We start from the raw sequence: 17,438 nt of genomic DNA on the forward strand, positions 1-17,438 counted from the left end.
TTTAAAAATCTCCAGAAACGGTGTATATGCTAATTTATAACCAACAGCATTATCCCTAGAATTAAAAACATGTTTGACCATTCATTCATGAATATCTGATGCTCCACAGCTCGTGTCAGTGATCCTTATTTTAGCCGATCCTGCCTGGTCACTCATCTACAAGCAAAATTTCTCTCATCACAAACATTTTATTGGAACAACCAAAATATTGTATACTAAAGAATTTCTTAATCAATTCAATATTCCCATCCTCCTAAAGAATTTGCAGTTGTATTTGATGCCATACCATCTGGAGTTATTAGGTTATTCCAAGGCATCTCCTATCCTTCTGTTTCCTTTTTTAGACCTTTCTACTACATTAGTAGGAAGATGTTGTTTCTCTGCAACTTCTTCAAACAAATCAATACAATCTTTATTTCTTAATGGTACTGTATCAGTTCCAAATGTTACTTTTTATTGTAATTCTTCTACTTCTGATATTGATTGGAGAAAAATATGGCTCATCCCAAAGAGCTACTTAATTACAAATAAGATAAAAGAAGTTTCATTTAGAATTCTTTCTCATACATACCTCTTTTACAAAGGCTTTAAAAACAACTGAAATTAGTAAATTATATAATATTTTTCTTTAATGTGTGATGTATAAACCCTTTCTGTTTGTTGTTGTTTTTCTTTTGCTTTTTGTTGTTGTTTTTTTTTCAAAATGTTTTCTTTTTGTCTTTCCATTTTCTTTATAATGTACTGTGATTGTATATTCTTACTTTTTGCATAATAATAATAATAATAAATAAATAAATAAATGTATTATTATAATAATTTATATTAATATTAATTTTAGCTGATCCTATCTTTAGGCCACCAGAGAAGCAAGTTTGCCTGATGAGTGGTGTGTTGCATGAAACATAGGCTAAATAGTAATTATACTTGATAAAAGAGACCAACAAAGATGTATATACAGTTGTATTTTGAACTTTAATGTTTATCACAACAGACCAGAATTAATAACCTATGCATACAGTTTACTGGCATCCTTTTGCTCAAGAAAATTCTAATTAATAGCTAGTCATATGACAATGAATAAACGTGCATTTAACACTTGTACTATGTTTATGTCCGTTTGCTGCCTCATCACAAGCGTACACATCCAACTTCAATATATGTGTTAAATACAAAAAATATCTATATTTAAACAGACCTGAAGGCAGGTCCTGATTTATTTTTAATCCCTATATGTCACATTTTTGTTCTGTTAGCTGTGAACACTCCTTGCTACATATGTCATTAAAACTGCTCCTTTTTCGTTACCATGACTCGTCTGTTTTGAAAATTGTGGTCCCACATACATACGTACATGTTTAATACACTTAGACTTGACAGTAAGGGAAAATGATCATTGTTGTAATCTCACAAGGAAATGTTGTAGCCAATCAAACAGCCTCAGTTATGCATATTAATGATCCTGTGTGGATCATCATTGTGCGTGTTTTGTTCCAATTGGGCTGTTTATTTTATTTTTTTCCAGGATTTTACATAAATAAATGAGGAAACCATGGTGTTTGAGGCTCATGGTACTGCATGTAATTTTAATTAACTGAAATCTCATTATTCAGCTATGCCTAAGTATAGATTTTCTAAGTAAAGATTTTCATTATATGGCATCTTTAAGTGTTTACTCCAAATTGTTGTAGTCAGCATTTATTTTTTTTTTGTCATTTTGAAATACTCTATGGTTCAACTGGAGCAATGCATAGTTGTAGGTAGGGCTGCACGATTCTGGCTAAAATGTGAATCACGATTTTTTTTCACGATTTTCTCATGATTCTGTAGATGTAAATAAAAGTTAATACTGGTAGGCTATTTTTATAGTTAATTCTCAAACATATGGTAAAATAATAATAATAATAATAATAATAATAATAATAATAATAATAATAATAATAATAATAATAATAATAATAATAATAATAATAGGCCTATGTGTAGCTCTACTGTTGGTTGAAATGCAAAGTTTTGTATAGTCATTATGGTGGACTTGAACAGACTTTCAATATGTCCTGTTTGTTAATTCACAGTAAAATGATGACATCAGAATATAACTATTTATAAATCTGATGTTGAATTATTATACGTTTGAGACATGCTTGTCATTTGTCATTGACAGCATAATTAGACCATTTGTTTTCACTGGTATAATGAGACATTTGTTATTATCAGATTCCTTCTTGCATTTTATTCAACATTATATAGGCTAGTTATAGTAACACAGTACACATTTATTTTCATGCACAACACTTTGTGTTAGCTATGAAAAAAAAAAAACATATCAAATGCTTGTCGTAATCATAACAGTAAAATGAGTTATGATCATTTAAATGATATGCACGCTGGTACCTGTGGGAGCGAGTTCAAGCCAAACAGTGAGAACAGCACCAACTAGGGTCACAGAATACGATTATCACAGAATTTGGTGTAACACCAGATTCACTTTCACTTCCCTATGCGGCTCATGACTGCCAAAAAAAAAAAAAAAAAAAAAAAACACATGCAAATCATTCTTTCAGCGCAGCTCTCAAACAATCACTCTGTGCAACCAACTGAATGTTATTTACAACATTATTACTTGTTATTCACAGCATATGCAGGTTCTGTTTACAGTAGCCGTGATTGGTGTGCTTGCGCATTTTTTGGTAGTCAAACAGCTCACGGACCGGTCGCCTCATGTGATTTCGCAGCCGCGAATACATCATTACATTTAGATTTAGATTATACCTTATAAATACAGTATGTGACACTTTTAACACCATTTGAAGGTGTCCATGTTGCTGTAAAGACTTGTGCATCCGCCTTTACTCTTCTCTCCTAACATTGAAAATACAATTGGCTGAATCGTAGAAAAGCTGAATTAAGATAGTGTGTAGGGTCGAATCGAGATTGTAATCTTTTTTCATTTAATCATGCAGCCCTGGTGGTAAGTGATTCCTAAAATCTCTTTTAGACTTGAGTGCGGTATGAACTTACAGATTGCCCACTCAGCTGAATCAGACTTAAAATGAAAAACATGAAAAGGAGGGAAAACAAGTTCTAGCGTATCAGATAATCGACATGCCATCTGAGAGCATGACATAACCAACGCATGTAAACACTATGTAACATTCATCTACCTCAGAGAAAGATCACCACGAGACCAATTAAATTCAAACATGACTCTTTACAAAAACTGCACATTACTAATCATGTATTAAGCCTTGGCAAATAATTACTTCATCATTTAACTTTGTGTAAAGCATTTATTAACATAGTAACTATTACTATATCCCTGAAAAATATTATGTATAGTTTAAATGTTCAGTTGAATAGCTTATTACAGTAAATCATTTACTAGAGATGAGGTTCTCAAGGTGAATGCGTACCTTGGCTCTAGGGGTCAACAACAAAAAATGAGATCAAGAATCTTCTGGAGTCAGATCTGAGTTTCAGTAGTCATGTCAAAGCAGTAACTAAATCAGAATACTAACATCTCAAAACATTGCAAGGATTAGATGTTTTGTTTCCATTAAGGAGGAGAAACTTGTTCATGGTTTTATCACCAGCAGGGTTGATTACTGTAATGGCCTCTTTACCGGTCTTCCCAAAAAGTTGCAGCTCATCCAGAACGCACATCACACCTGTCCTCAGGTCTTTACACTGGCTCCCAGTTACATTCAGAATAGATTTTAAAGTAATATTATTTGTCTATAAATCACTAAATGGCCTAGGACCTTAATACCTTACAGATATGCTCACCGAATACAAACTAACAGATCACTTAGATCTTTAGGATAAAGTAAATTCCAAGAGTTCAGTCAAAACAGGGCAAATCTTCTTTCAACTACTTCGCTGCCCGCTGCTGGAATCAGTTTCCAAAAATGATCAGATGGGCTGCAACATTAGACACATTCAAATCAAGACTGAAAACACATCTATATAGCTGTGCTTTTACTGAATGAGCACTGTGCTATGTCCAATAGATTGCTCTATTATGTCTTTCTTTTTCATTCTTTTAAAAAATGTTTAACCTGCTACCTATCTGTTTTTATCTGTTTTTAATCATTTTTAATTTGTATTCTTTGTTTTTATTTCTCGCAAATATAAAATCTTCTACATTTAATCAAAACTAGTAGTGTCTGGTTATGGTGTTAGTCTGATGGTGTTAGTCTGAGACAAAGTGGCTGAGAACCTACTCTAGATGATCCATACCAAGTTTTAAATCGATTATACCAACGGTCCATTATGAGAACGTTGGCATAAACGTTTGCAGAACTGAAAACACCACATGGCCAACTTACTCATGCATTCCGATTTAAAGTCCAGCCCATTTTTAAGAGAACACAATTTCAGCCCATTTTAGAAACTGCTAGATACAAACCATAAACCAAACAGAAACAGAAAATGATGCGACCATCTGACCATTCTAGGAATACTGAATGAATTCTTAATAGATTCAGGTAGATGTTTTGTCCATGGTCCATGTTTCTAAAAACTAATTCAGACCATCTTCAATGGGTGGATACAAACCATGTGACAGTGATCTTGTTCAGATGTGTGTGACTTGCGTGTGAGCATGGTGTACAGACACGTTTGCTAAAAGTACATCAAAAGCAGACATTCAGCATGTGAAAAAGAAAATAAAACACTTAAAGAGACTATTAGAAAAATTCTAAGCACGTGTTTGCGTGTTGCTCCTCTAGATACAGTGACCACTATGCAGTTAATGCATTTGTAAACTGTATCAAAATCAAACCACAATTTACAAAATAACCAAGATAGTCAGCTGTAATGAAACTAATTAGTAGATATGGGGATGGTTAGGAGGCTATAATGGACAGATACTAGAGGGACATCTCAAAGGACATCTTTGGGTTTATGATCAGAGTGTCAGGGCCTTGATTAAAATTTTGTTTAAAATACTTTAAGATAGGTTTTCGTCCCTTCCCAGCATCAATTATTATTATTATTATTATTATTATTACTACTAACTATTACTATTGCTTTTACTATTATTACTACTACTACTACTACTACTACTACTAGGGATGTAACGATTCAGCCGGTTGAACGATTGATCGATTGAGCCGGTTGAACATCAATTTTTATGTGTGATGATTTAAACAGGTAGAAATACTGCAAAAAGACATTTACTTACACTAACAGAACAATGAATATGATGCACATAAACCGCCAGTACAGTGGTAAACCACTGTCACAGACTCTATATGCAAAAAACTATTAATAAACCAGAGCACACGGACCAAATGATTTAGAGCTCTGCTTGCTTCGATGAGTGCTATGGACAACATGTGCTCATTCTGAAAACATAGCCCTATATACGTTTCTGGACACCGCAAATTATGTAGCCAGAGCTACGTATGGCTGCATTTCATTTTTAAAATGAACGATACGGGGCGGTATTATGCCGCTCCTTTTACTAGCTGACCATTTATCTCTGTATGGACTGCTTTCCAGCCGTTACCAATTTGTCCTGCTAGCTCCCGTACATCGACGGACTTGAGATGCAGACAAGAGATGACTACGAAGAGGGGGTTCGAGTCCGGTGCAGAGCGGTTCCAGAAAGCATGTAAGACAATGGGTGACATTGTGGTAAAATCTGAAAAGTTGGTAAAAATCAGACAAGGGCTTATCTTTTTCTGGATTGCTTTTGAAAATTGTTGGTTGGGTTTAGGGAAGTGGGTGGTCATGGAGGAGTGGAGAACATGAGACTGATTCCTGTGACGCTCCAGAGACAGACAAGTCTTCGCTGAGGTCAGCTTCCAGCCTCCGCCGCTGAGACTGCAGCTCTGCACAAGACGTTTGGCCAGCAGAGAAATTAAAATGGTCGTGCCCAACTGAGTCTGGTTTCTCAGTTTGAGTTTTTTTTTTTTTAGCAGGGGACATTGTTAATGTGCAAGGACCTCAGCTTATGCCAGAAAACATAGATATGCAGATATTTCTTTTTTAAAATGCTTTTTTTTTTCCCCCAGCACAGTCACAGTTTCAGTTTGTTTATATTAATGAGTCTTCTTTAGTCTTTTTTTTTGGAATTGGTTTTTAAAATAGCAATTTAGTTATGGCAGAAAGTATATTATTTATATATATTTTTTTTTTAAAAATATAATAAAAAAGTAAAAAGGCTCTTCATCGTTTCAAATAAGTAAAAAAAAAAAAAACATGACTAAATCGTATTGTGAGATTAGTATCGTGAATCATATCGAACCGTGAGTCAAGTGAATTGTTACATTCCTAACTACTACTGTATTGAATTATAGTTTTTAAAATTTTGGTTGAGAAAAAAAAATCATACATCTTATATGATTTCATTGCGTTTTTAGTGTTTGTCTTTCTTTTTTGTATGGTCTTTATTCTTCTATCTTTCTATCTTTAATAAAGTTTGTTTGTTTTACTCAAAAATAATTATCTGAAGTAGAAAAGTAATAACATAAGCAGTATTAATTAATACGTAGAAAAGAGAGAGACACATTTCAGTTTACATCCGGCTTTAACATGTCTCCTTTTTTACTTTTGACAACTTTTTACAATTGCGGTGAGTGGAGGGTCATGACCTTTTTTGATCTTTCACTCTAATACTGCAAAACATGCTCACACATATACATATGAATGCAAAATAAAGTGAAATAAGTTTTTTCCCTCTTCAAACAAACAAACAAACAAACAAACAAACAAACAAACAAACAAAGTTCTGATGGCTAATAATGCATAATGTCTAAAAACAGTGGGAGAAAAGTACATAATCTTTTGTGCCTATTTGAACACAGTCACCCACATAAGCATTTACTTTAATCTACAAGCAGCTAGATTCATGTTCAATAAATTTAAGCTAAAAAAGACAGTGCTGCTCAGGAACTACTTTTTGTTGATTTTTAAAATATGCATACTATGACTAATGACGTACAACTGCATTGCTGGTTTTCATTTAATGTTATTTTCTTTCAGAAGATGATCAAAAACTGTTAAAAGAAATCAGCAGGAGAACAATGCTAACACAATATTGCTCCTCAAACTAAGTTACAGAAGTCATAACCAGTGCTTCTCAACTTCATAAAACAGCGTTAGAGATCACAGCATGTTGGACAACACTAGCACACATTTTTAGACTGTGAAAGTGGTCCAGTTGTAGCCAAGAATCAAACTCATTTGGACATCTGGTAATCATTAAGATTTTGTTAAATCTGTGGACTTCATCATGATGATTATTACAGCCCACAACCCCCTTCCCACATTTGAATCTAACCCCAGTAAGCAGTGAAAAAAAAAGTTATTTAATCAGTAGTTACCATGTCCTAAAATGGGTGGGGGTTCATCTTTTTTTCAAACCATCTTTGCATGTTTTAAATAATCTGAAAGTCATAGAAGCTTGAAGCAAGTTAAAAGTCAGTTAAATGGAGTGGCATTCAACATAGAAGTGGTTCAACAGGCTGAAATAACATTTATTTTGAGCAATACAAATGGTAATTGCGCATTACCATTGTTTTATTGCACTGAAAAGAGGGTATTTGTCCAAAAAGGTGCTATGAACCATAAAAGAAAAAAAAATAATAAATAAAAAATAAATAAATAAATGTATACATGTATGGAAAATAAGTCTTTGGTGTCCCCAGATTGTGTCTGTGAAGTTTCAGCTCAACATACCTGTCAAATCACTTATTGTACCCTGCTGAAATAGTAAATTTTTGGGTCAGAGCTGAATTTAAGCTGTTCTGCAACTGTGCCTAGATAAAAATGCATCTATTGTACAAAATATGCATGATTTAACCTCCATAAATCAGAACTCCTGTCCTCCTTTGTAGTTATGCATGGACACTGTTGGAGTGTTTATTAATTACATAACAATTCTACCATCTTTTCTTTATTAAAAACACATCGTTTTAAAAAGTTTTACATTTCATTTTCTACTATTTTCAGCAAAGTTCAATTACAGTAACACAAAATCAAATTTCTGATTTGTAATACAATGTTAACTATAGCCACCATTGCTGTGGAACTAATTTACATTATGATTTGTTTACAAAGAAAATACAAAGTGTACCATTTGCATTTTCTTGGGTAAAGCTGGATCCCAGACAGTTGCAGTTTTAATCCAAACAGCTTACAACATTACATTTTCCATGATAGGTGACCTATAAAGCTCAGCGAATGAGAGATTAGTATCGTTTGTGCTATTAAAGATAATGATCTCCATCCAATCACTGTCACATGGTTTCCATGGTTTTGCCCAGAGCCACAAAAACAATACTCTAAATGACTATAACACAATTGGTTGTTTATACAAATGTAAGCTAGTATGACAATTTTTTATCGTGGATAATTAAAATGTCTCCACAATCTGCCTTTGAAGAAATATTGTACCGTACTCAATATAGCTATTGTACAACACGTTAAAAGAATAATAATAAATAAATGAATAAATATTCTTTTAATAAAAAATGTGAGTGACCGAACAGGTGACTAGCAACTATTGGGTTATACATATTTACTACAAGAACCTATGTTTAATTAAACAAATTAAAATTGTGATATATTTTTGCCATTTCACCCACCCCAGATTATTTGTATTTTTTATGCAAGCATTCCTGATATGGGAGAGTAGCATTGTATTTATTCACTCTGATTTAGTTGGAGTTTACATGAGGATCTTTTTTTTTAATATATATGTTATGTATATATGTATAATTGTTGAAATGAATAAATTATTTTTAAATATAGGTTCCTCTTTTCCCAATGAAGAACCCTGCATTTTCGATGCCCCATTATTACAGAGAATTACAGTAAAAAACACAATGTAGCATCCAGAAGAGTCATGAGGAATACAAATTGTACCAAAAAACTAATTTATGTTTAATTTCTGAAACTGAAAAACTATAAAAAAAGAAAATGGTGTGTAATAGAAAACACATAATAGAATATATATGGCATATATGGCCCAAATATATGGCACGTGTTCCAGTCTATTACAGTTTTCCAACTGCTTACATTTTCAAAACAGTGTCATTTTTTCAAAAATCTACACACAATTGTCAAAACTACACACAAAATGCAGAATGCTTCACATCTCCTTCAAAATGTAACACTCCATTCAAAATGCCATAAACACGCCAGAGTGAAGCATTTGCATCAAATGACAAACACTTGTAAACACTGTTGTTCTAAATCAAAAGCTCTTTGCTCTTTAAGCTTACATCTACATTTCAATACAATGTTTTACAGTGACAGTAATCTGCTGAAATGAGTAACAGGTATACTGTAAACACAAATGACATGAAAAAACAAATTCATTAGGCCAAACAATATTGTTGTTTATAGCATAAAAAAACAAACATACTGTATGTAAAAATGTAAAAGATAAAACAAGAAAAAAAAAGAACTTATGTAAAGCAAAAGTATATTTTTTAGAATACAGTGAAGAACACAGTTGTGTGTGAAGGGGGTCTGACGGGGGTGGGGGGGGTTGGGTGGAGAAGCGTCATGTGGGCATAGGGTTGGTCATCATACACTTTACAGCGCTAGGCTCAGAGGAATTCATTTTTAGAGGAATTTAGGAATTTTTTTTTGGGACCAGAACAGCCTGCGGTGTTCCATTATCTTTGGCCTTTACTAGACTAAAGCAGCAGTGATTTGCTGGTTGGGTTTGGAAAAGGAAAGCAAGTATCTTCCTGTTAGAGTTTTGTGATTTAGATAGAGACTTGTGTGAAGATTTAAAAAAAAAGTGTTTTATGCAATTGAACACTGAGATCAAGGCTGAGAAATAGCTTCTGGTTTTGGAGATTTACTGTGGAGTTTTGCATTTTTAATGAATTTTTCAGAAGATTTTTGAAGATTTTGAGTGTTAGCAGTCGGAAAAACTGTAACAGGGTTTCTGCAGATTATGAAGGACTTTAAAAGACCTTTTTAAGATCATTATGAATGAAATTTCAGAATTCACAGGGCAAAACACTAAGAGTTTTTGTAATGGCCAGTGGATTTTTTTTTTACTTGCCCCATTACAATTAAAATTCAATTATTTCTTAGCCAAATATTTAAAATACTGTCAAAACAAGCAAACATTATTTAAGTACACACTTTAATAACACCAATGTTATTGTAAAGATTTAAGGAAGATAATATTTTACTTAAGCAAAATTTAACTTCTTTTGTTAAACTTTTTTCTGATGGATTTGATGGTTGTATCGATCGGGTAGCTTCACATGCACAAAGGAAAATTAAGACCTGTTTAAAAGTATTTAAGGCTTACAACAGCATATTTCAGTGAATTAATTTTTTAAGGGCTTAAATTTGTTTTTGGAAATTCAAGATATTTAAAAAAAAAATTTGACCCAACGGACACCCTGATTAAATCAAAATATAGGTTATTTAAGTCTTCATGGCATTCTCGACAGGCATCTTCACAGGAAAAGAAAAAAAAAAAATTTTAAAAGCAAAATAAAAACCGGTGATTTCAGTAACAACAAAACAGTAGTCTTAACGTGATGAATACACTCGAAACAGGTTCCTCATTTAGCTGTATATCAGCACATAATGGTGAGCCACATCTCATCCCTATCAGCCTTTAAAGCTCATTATCATCATCAGCAAAATCTTTTGTACTTATGTCCTTATTTATCCATTTTTTATCTGTAAAAACACATTTCAAGACATTTACTGCTGTCAGCCTTGCACATAGAGCACTGTTAGTTTTGATTTAGAATGAATAACATGACAATGAATTGTTTATGAGCATAAATCTAAACAAATGCTAATATTAACAACACCCTCAATATTAAAGATTTGTGGGTCAAATTGCGGGAAGCAGACGGGTAACGTTACGCTTTTAACAACATTAAAGTTGCATTTTCAGTCAAGTTACAAGTTTTGTCTTGGCTGCAGGGAGACATAGCGGAAGGGATAAAAAGAGGCACAGGTTGCAGACCCCTGATCTAAACCATTGTCGTTCCTCCTGCCTGACGGAGAAGGTTTATAGAGTAATTAGGGAGCTTTTAACCACCTTTTATAGAAGCCACCTGGATGAACCATGTCTCCTGTTTGATGCTTCTGGTCTCAGGATTTTGTCTGCCTTCAGTTTCCGCTTTGTTGTTTGTGTAGCTCTCGGTGTATACACTTCTTCTTCTTTCCATCAGAAAGTCACTGCTACACGGTTAACGATTTTGCCCCTATTATGGGTTTTGAAATGACCTTTTATGCAGTGTGTAACACAGCACTAAGTGAATGAAAAAATGCAGCTGAGGTTTAAACTGAAAAGTGCCAGGTGTTTAAAACTATTGATTCTTTGGGTGCTTCACACCTTCTTTATTTAGTTAGGTGAACGTACTAGAGTTAGCTTTCTCTCTTGGGGCGGTCGTTTGGGCCGGTGTGAATGTAGCATCGCACTCGAGTGCGCCTACTTGTAGAGGTGGTCTCAGAGTACTTCAAACAAACCCTGGAGTGATTGTTGTGGTGAGAACATGATCGAACTAAAACAGACCCAACTGCAAAAAGTAACGCTCCTTTTTGGATTAATCCAGCTGCCATCTTATAACATCTGGCCAAGAGTGATGGGGATTTTGTCAGATGACTGCATTTTGGTTCTTTTCAACTGGTTCGGACCAAAGCAATCGATGTGGTGTGAAAAGGGACCCAAAAACGCAGAAAAATGCTACAGTGTATCATTTGTTGCCCTTGGTCCGGACTAAATGAACCAAACCACAGGTTGAAAGCACCCTTTAACGAAATAGTTCAACTCATAGAGGAATAAATGAATCATGTGGGTCAGATCTTATGCTAGAACACGTCTATGTCTATACGGTACATCACCAAATGTGTAGTACCAGATCCGGTAAAACGTGAACGTGCCTTTCCCTTCAGACACTAACGGAGTGCGGGGATCACGGGACTGATCCGAACATGAAGATGACGATCACTGACAGATGCAGATTCGGCTGCAGGAATAAAAGGTTAAAGTTCCTTTTACAGCAATACCACCACTAGCCAACCTAGTGCTGTGTTTTTTCCTGTTATTTTTCGGATTTTTGATACAATAACCTACCTGCAACATGGGACTTGCCGGCCGTTTGCTATTAAGGAAGGAGCAGCAGAGACTTATGTATAGGACTTTGTCAGATTTGACAGGGACTTTGTCAGTGACCATTACAGCTCACATAGACCAGTTTCTTCTTCCTCCGGATCATAACATGCAAGTGTAATTAAGATTGTTGCCTCGTTTTGTGTAGTTTGCGAAATATGTGCTTAATTTGGTTTAATTCACCGATTTAATGTGTTTCTGAACTCGCGATCCTCTGCCGTTTGCCTTTGCTATGGCCACTATCAGCTGTTCCTTACATGCGTGGCACAGTCAATTTTCAAAGTAGTTAAACTTTTTCCACTGTATGGACTAATACTGAATTTGTGTCATTGTTATGGGGTTAGGTTTAAGACTAGAGTAACATGCTGGTGTTCACTGCATTGCTTTATTGCATTCGTGCATTGGGATCTCACATACTCTGTGGGCTGTGGTGGGCGTTTGTCTCTGTCTCGCCTAATTAGCTTCATGATAAGGAGGGGTTTGGGAACAAATTAATCGCGAGTCGTTGTGATAAATAGTTAAAATAAATGCTTGTTATAAGAAAATGAAAGTGTTTTTTTGACCTTGCAGCATATCAGCCTGTGTTGGAGACCACTAAAACCAAAATATGGCCTTTTATAATGCAAATAGGGGCTCTTTCATGGTTGAACATCTCTTCACAGCCCAATAGTAATGATTAAAGTAAATTATTTAAATATACAGTATCTATATGTATTTTTATATTCTGGGTTACAACATGAGACTAAAAATGTTCATCCAATTAAATAAGTTGGGCGACATTTCCCATAATTCTGCTAACTAGTAGATAAGGTTAGCATTGTGGCACATTACCAGATTACCTACTGCACCTTTAACTGAAAATTATTGTATATTTTACATTAGATAGTATTACTGTAATATATATAGAGAAACGGTTGCTGTAAATACAGTATTTTGCTGTAATTAATTTCCACTAAGTTACAGGTGAACTGCTGCCAGTAAGTTACTGTGGATTCTAAGTAGATTCTAGAGACTGTTGTCATGCGAGTTTTAAAGTTTAACATAACAAAAATAAGTTTAAGGAAATCCATTCCACATCATGAATTGTTTGAAACAGCATGTACAAAACAAAAAGAGGTCAAGCTATATTTGAAGTCTGTGTGACAAAACAAGTGAAAAGTTTTTTATACATTGACAAATGTGGAACGTTGCCCCTTTCCCAGGTCTATTCAGTAAAACTGTACTAAATAAAAAAACACCATCCCTGCATAGCAAAAGCTGCCGCAAATTAGTTTGTTTTCAAAGATTAGTTGCCATGGCAAGGTGATCTCATATTGTAAGAAACTTGCAGAACTATGAGTATCAGAGTTATAGTGTCTAACCAGCTTTTTATGTTAAGGTCACACCAAAGCAGCCATATTTTTAAGTAAACCTGAAATAGAACTGTGTCCCTCCTGAGAGTGTCTCAGGAAGTGAGAAAAGGGAAACAAGGTGGGAGGGGATTACAGACAAAGCCAAAAAGAGTTTCAGTGGTGTTCTCTGGAAGAGCAAATCTTACTAAATACCCTCAAGGAGCAATCTATGGAATATTCAGGAAAGCTTACGGGAAGATGACTTGTTTTGAGGCTAGATAACAGCAATTGATCGGCCGTGTGCTGTGGGCCAAGCCTTTATTTGTGTTCTGAGGCTGAGACCGCAAGCAAGCACTCCAGTGAGCCACACCCCCTGAGCCAGGCAGCTCTAGCATGCACAAACACGCATGCACATGCAAACATGGAGAATGATCCTGCCATCAGCAAGTATAAAATAGCACAAACCCACATTTTAAGGACCAGGGCCACTCCACCCCAGCTTAACTAATAGAGGAAGAGATAAACGAGCATCCAGTATTGGAAACCATAAAAAGAGAAAAAGATTTAAGAGAAGGAATAGTGCATAATGTGTGTTACATGTTAATATCCGGTTCATTACATAAATGTGAAATACAGATGGGAAAAATGAAAATCAACCACTATAAAAAAGGTATTTGGTTTCCTCTCTTCACAATATTGCATTTAAATGAACTGTTTTCAGAACAGGAATTAGAGACCTAAGGATAAAATTAAGTAAAATAGATTGGTAGTTGGAACCCAGAATTTTTTTTACAGTGTATAAACGAGTATTCAGGTATCGCCAGGGGCACCTGCAGCCATACGGCTGAACATACTGTGCATACCTACAATGAAAGGGTGCATATTAATGCTGCTTTTTTTTAATTAATTAATTTATTTATGTATTACCAGCGCAATGGATGATTTTGTCATTAACAGTGAAAACTGTTTAATTAGGCTTCTCTGAAACTGAATATTTCACTTTCATTTTATTTAGGCTAGACTATTATTAATTTAACAAACCATTCATGAATGAATGAAAAAAATAAAGGAATAACAACCAGTTTGTGCTTTGGCACAGAAGCATATACTGGACTTGTTTTGAAGCACTTCCTCTCAAATTATATTCGTTCTTTTTTTTTTATCTAGTAGCTAACTGACCAACAAATAATATATTCAAATTAAGATACAAATTATATTGAATTGTATTTGAGTTTGTGCCCATCCACTACACAACTGTGCGGTAATGATTTGTTTTGTTCAGTGGAAAATAAGGATTTAATTAATGCTTTACTGTAATGTGTGCATCACAAATCTCATATATTTGCACATTTTTTAATATGTCAATTTTAAGGATTACGTCTTGAGCATCTGATTTTTTCTTCAGTGCTGATGTGCTTTTATTTTATTTAAAAAGGAAACATGTTTGATTCTATCAATGTCATAACGAATGCCCTTAAATAATGTAGTCTTTGACAGCAAGCATCGATGTCTCTGAGATTGAAATCAGATTAAGTTATGATAGGGTGGGGCTGTGCTGTAGTGCATACCTTGTGGTATACAAGTGTTTTTTTTTTTTTAAATATGTCATAATTTTCAAGATAACGTATTAAGCATCTGATTTTGTGTGCTGATGTGCTTCATGTTCTTTAAAAAGGAAACATAAGTTTGATCCAATCAATGTTGAACCGAAATGCCCTTAATAATGTTGCCTTTGACAGCAAGTATCAGTGTTCTTGAGATTGAAATGAGATAAGGATGATGGGGTGGAGCAGTGCTATATGTGCGTACCTTGGAATAAACCCTGCATGCACCCATGGGTACAGCTGACACAGTTTTAAATACCACTAACACAAAGTTTGCATGCTCAGCATTACTTGCATTTACCGAGTTGCTTTTAATACTCCTGCAAGCAAGACAAGAAAACCATGCATATACGTAAATAAAAAAAAAAACAATTATAATAAATCAAATGATCTCAATGGAGTCAAGTGTTTTTCACCACAAAGTAGCTTATAGTTGAGTGATAAGTAATAATTATTTGATAAATTTTAGCTTAATAAATTGCAACTTGAAAAGCCACATCAGAGCATCACCTTCACCACTGTTCACAAACAGATACTTGAGTAACCCTGTTTGCTGCATTGCCTATTTATATCCAAAGCCTTTTCACAGGATGAGGCCTGCTCTATGGGACCACAAAACAGTCACTACAGGCAATACCAGTGGTGTGGGGCTTGGTGATCGGGCAATAATTACCATGGAGCAGAGAGTAATCCGTTGCCACAACCACTTTAGGTTTGGCTGCACATCCCTCTCCAGGAGTGGCATGATCAGCATGGGCATATCCTAATGAACTGAACACATTTTAATCCTTCCACTGTTCTCCTAATCAAGGTCTGTGTGTGTGTGTGGTGTGTGCGCGTGTGTGGTGTGCGGTGTGTGCGTGTGCGCGGCTGCGAGCGCCTGCATGAGTGTGTGCGTTCACGCATTTGTGTGTATGTGTGTGTAGAAACACATACGTTTTCGCAAATGACAGTCGTCAGGGAGGACAATAAAAGGTTTAAAGGCTGGAGGCAGAGTTATGAGCTTAACTAATATAAAAAAAAAAGTTGTTAAACTTAGTTGCAAAGTTGCTAATAGTATAGTAACAGTATTAATTACAATGTTTTTATATTCTTATACCTTGTCAATATTATATAAGTAATATTGAATACGATGATCTTATGTCATTCGCGAACAACTCTATTCAATGCATCCAGTAGCAAATCTTACTGAACGTATCATTGATTCAAACGAATCGTATATAACAACTCGTTTAGTAATACAATCTTTTTTGTAATATTTATTATACAAGATGCATATGTGTGAGCAATTGGGAAATATTTTTGCTTTTTACTGTGAATTTATGAATTGTGTTTTGAATTTATGACTGTGCTGTGCATTTATGAATTGTATAAATGCAAATCTATTACATTTGAGACGATCTGGCTCCATATATTTCAAAGTACTCTGTGCAGTTTACATGACCAAACTCATCCTTACATCCCTTCTTCCATGTGTATCACACAAGTCTTCCCCTTCATCTATCTCTCTCACAGAACAACTATGACTACAGAGGGAATGAGAGCAACAGAGTGAGAAGTGGAGCAAAGGAGAGTGGTACAATGACTGTCTCTGTGCTTGTGCGGCTGCCAGGACATGAGGAATGGAGGGAGGAGAGTAGAATTTGACCAAACAGAACCTTGTATATTGGCAAGAGGGAGAGAGAGAGAGAAAATAAGAGACAGCAGACGAGTTGAATAGGCCCTCCACAGCCCATCTCCACCAGGCTCAGCTGCACAAGGACAGGCCTGTGCCTCAGAAGGGCGAGAAAACCAACACCACACACCTTGAATGCTCTGCATCAGAGCCCTTATTGTACAGCCACTTTTCTCAGGATACACTACACCCCCGAAGCAGGACTAATGGATATTCCTGCTATCTTTTCCTCTCTTAGCTCACTCTCTAGAGACTATATCTTTACCTGAATTACGCTTTACAAAGATCACAGAGCAGAGAGCACCAGTGAAGAAAAATGACCTTCTGTGCCAGGCACGATGTGCATATGGATGTGTATATACGGTACATGTGACAGAAAAGGATGTGGCATAACCATTGACTAATCTAAGCTTTTAGCAGTGTTAGTGTAGCTGTTTAATGTTTTGATTAACAAGTAAAATCAATGTTTTCATGCAAGCAAATGCAGTCATACTTTCTAATCACAATAAAAACATGAATTCATACACCGCATTACATATTCCATCTACTTTTGGAAAGATTTGAATAAAAAGTTTTCACCCAGGGTCACCCTGATCAGGTTTGTGTTTCCACTTCCAACAGTACCCTTACTTGAATTTGCAACCAATGTCATGGTTGCTCAAAAAAAAAAAAAAAAAAAAAGGACATAGGAGTCTATTCACATATCACATCTTTTGCACGCT

The 17,438-nt window shown here is 35.1% G+C and overlaps 1 long non-coding RNA gene across 1 annotated transcript; it reads left to right on the plus strand.

The window, feature by feature from the left end:
* The first annotated feature begins 14,013 nt into the window (after positions 1–14,013).
* Positions 14,014–17,022, plus strand: LOC130233219 (uncharacterized). The gene is made up of 2 exons (XR_008838197.1): positions 14,014–14,107; positions 16,557–17,022. It is a non-coding gene; the product is annotated as an uncharacterized LOC130233219 (long non-coding RNA).
* The last annotated feature ends 416 nt before the right edge of the window (positions 17,023–17,438 follow it).

This window comes from Danio aesculapii, chromosome 8, assembly GCF_903798145.1.
Source record: "Danio aesculapii chromosome 8, fDanAes4.1, whole genome shotgun sequence".
NCBI lineage: Eukaryota > Metazoa > Chordata > Actinopteri > Cypriniformes > Danionidae > Danio > Danio aesculapii.